Source organism: Miscanthus floridulus, chromosome 8, assembly GCF_019320115.1.
Source record: "Miscanthus floridulus cultivar M001 chromosome 8, ASM1932011v1, whole genome shotgun sequence".
Classification (NCBI taxonomy): Eukaryota; Viridiplantae; Streptophyta; class Magnoliopsida; order Poales; family Poaceae; genus Miscanthus; species Miscanthus floridulus.
This window is the reverse complement of record NC_089587.1, coordinates 6330424-6333878: the sequence shown is the minus strand read 5'-3', so window position 1 is coordinate 6333878 and position 3455 is coordinate 6330424.

Below are 3455 nucleotides of genomic sequence, written 5' to 3'. Positions count from 1 at the left end.
ATGCTACGTACGTCGCGGCCACGGCCGAGGCGTTGATGTACAGGGACGACGGAGGGCTGCCCGCCGGCTGGCGGTGTTTGGTGTACGGATGCGTCTTTGGTGGGACGCACTGAGGGCGCGCGCTGGCTGGTGTCGGGTTCGCGTCGTCGAGACAACGAACTTTCCGCCTGCTGCGCTGCTGCACGCTCGAGCAACGTGCGAATCTCCCGATGAGCGCGTCGATCCTCGGACGTTCGCGGCCTCCGGGAGGCCATGCAGCAAGGCGGTTGCTGCGGCGATGTTCTGGCTGGCTCGAGCAAAGTAAGGAAAGGCCCCATCGTCAGTGAGGATCCTTTGATGTACGGTGCGGGCCGTGGCGCGCGCGCGCCCCCCGTCTTTGCGGCGTTCAATCTCGCGATTGATGTCCGCGTATTCCCAGTGCGAGCCCTTGCCCGGCCTCATCGATCTCTTGCTGACGAGCCCTTAGCTGCTCCATCCTTAGGCGAGATGGGGCTGTCCCTTCTTCCCCGGATCTGCTGTCAGGATTGTTTGTAGGGGTGGCCTCTTCCTTGGAGACGCTTTCGACGTGACCCTCGGGGGTCTGCGTCACGTAGCATTCCCGGGAAGGGTGGTGGCTCCCCCTACTGGAATCTGAGCTGGAGAGGGATACAGGCTCCTCGTTGAGGAGCTCGTAGAGGGTCTCCGTATCCCGCTCAATCGCCCCCACGAACTCGATGTCCGTGGGTGGTTGAACCACACGCAGCGCCAGAAGACGGCCAGCGGTCGCCGCAACGTTGCGGAGACCGAACGGAAACGCTGTCGGGGCGCTCCATCCGGACCCTTCCGAACACATGGTGGTGTTGTGAGAGGTCTCCTTGGGCGACGGGACTCCCCGGGAGTTGCCCGGTGGGCCCCTAAGCCTGAGACGACTGAGGTTGATCGAAGGGGGAGAGGGAGCGGCTGAATGAGTCAGCGCCAGCTCTCCTCCTAGTGTGATGATGAAATCCAGGTCGCCGAAACGCACGTGTGCGCCCGGGACCCAGGTGATTGCGTGGGTGGCCATCCGAGACCTGATTTGGAACGCGCAAAGCCCCTACCTGGCGTGCCAACTGTCGGTGTTTCGTACAAGCACCGGCAAGTAAATTTATAGTAATGCGCGTTAGGCTCGGATGGTGCGCTAAAGGACACAGGATTTATACTGGTTCGGGCTGAACGTCCCTACGTCCAGTTTGTTGCTGCTTGTGTTATTAGCACCGTAATGATCTGTAGTAAGGGATACAAACTGCCGAGAGAGGGACTGGTCCCAAGTCTCTGATCGAAGGATTGAAAGGTGGTCAAGAGCTTCGTAGCTGCTTGAATGTGTGTGAATATGTTCTATTGTTCGGTCCTATTTTTCCTGTCCGTTTGATGGAGGATATGCCTCCCCTTTTATAGATGAAGGGGCTGGCTTTACAAGGGTGAGAGCTCCAGGATGCGTACTCTACTTACCTTGTGGCTCATGTCCACCTGGTCAGGTCCTCCATCCTCATGAGTGCGAAGGAAGATAAGTGCTTAAGATGTCGTCAATATTGCTGTAGGATGTCAAATCAGTCACAGCATGCTGCCCCCAGTGTATGGGCTGTAGTACAGTGGTTTTGACTTAGGGGCCTCCCCCCAGCCTTGCTCCACACGTCTTCTAGTTCCCATGATTCCTGTTGGGAGGATTCGGGGTCAGGGTCCGGTGTAGCGCCGTGGCCAAGGCTCTCTGACTTGGAGGACCTGAGGGGTCGGGAAGAGGTCCCCCCCCCCGCTTCCTCGGGTCCACAGCGCGGTGACGGAGTATCCGTCGTTCGTGGAGATAGCAAATCCGTTCTTGGAGTGTAGCGGTTGTCGTATATCTTCGTTGGGTTCCGCGTCCCAGAGCTGAAGGCGGCGCCTACAACTCTACAGAGTGAGGTGCACGCGCCTGTAATACCTTTTGGGCTCTGCGGCGCCCGGAAGGGTCTAAAGCGTCAGTCCTGTCGTTCCCTGGCAGTTCTTTTCCTGTCAGGGTGCAGGGTATGGTCGTTGGAGCCATGGTTGACCCGAACGTCTTGTCTCGTCCTGTACCCATCGTTATGAGGGATAGATATCGACCAGGGCGAGGCTCGTTCTGGGCCGTCGGATGAGACGGAGGCCAGTCCCTATCCCCTGGGCGAGACTAACCCTATCCCTCCGGGATCGGGCGAGGCGGAATCTATCCCTTAGCCCTCGGGCGAGACCGAGCCCGCCCTATAGGCGTCGGGCGAGACCGAGCCCGCCCTATAGGCGTCGGGCGAGACAGAGATTAGCCTTGAGCCTTTGGGGCGAGGCAGGGTTATCCCACAAAGGCGTCGGAAGAGGCTGACCCCACCCCTCCGGGATCGGGCGAGACGGAACTCATCCCTCAGCCCTCGGGCGAAACCGAGCCCGTCCTCAAGGCGTCGGGCGAGACGGAGTTTATCCCTCGGTCCTCGGGCGAGACCGAGCCCGTCCCAGGGGTGTCGGGTGAGGCGGAACCGGACTCCTGTTATTCGAACAAAGGATGACATGGCGCCCTTATGCGTCCAGAAGTTTTTTACGTTTGGTGGTTATCGGTTCCACCTTCTGGGGTACCCTGGTATTAGGTCCCCGACACTCATCATACGGAAGGGCATATTGTTTGCTACCATGGATGAGTTGAAATCATGGTTGCAAGAGTACTCCATTGTACACAACCGACCTTTTAGGGTCATCAATTCATTCAAGGAGAAGAGGTACACTGTTGCTTGTGAAGAACAACAGTGTGGTTGGAGAGTATGTGCTAGGAAGACGAAGGCAGGCAAATGGAAGATTACCTCAGTGAAGCAACCACATGTTTGTGCCACTGCTGAGGCAGAAGAGAACCATCTGTAGCTCAATTCTAGGTTCATTGCAAGGCAATTATGCCCCATGGTAAAGCATATGCCAACCATTACGGTGTCTGCATTGGTTGAGATCATCTTCCAACGGTATAATTACTATGTCAAGTATGGGAAAGCATGGAGGGCAAAGCAGCGTGCACTGGAAATAATATTTGGAAATTGGGAAGAAGCTTATGAGCGCCTCCCTGTAATGTTGAACGCAATGAGGGCCGTAAATCCTGGGATGCACTTCGAGTATTTACCTAAGGAGGGTGAAACAAGGAATGGTAGCCAGGTATTTGGAAGGGCGTTTTGGGTGTTCGGGCAGAGCATCGAAGCATTCAAGCATTGCAGGCCCGTCGTCTCAATTGACGGGACCTTTCTTACAGGGAAATTTGAAGGCACAATGCTTATTTGTATTGGGACATATGCAGAGGACCAGCTTGTGCCATTGGCCTTTGCGATTGTTCGGAAGGAGGACACGAATAGTTGGTGTTGGTTTCTCAGGCTAGTAAGACAAGTGGTAATTGGTCTGGGACGTGATGTTTGTGTGATATCCGATAGGCATGCTGGCATTCTGAATGCCGTAGAACAAGA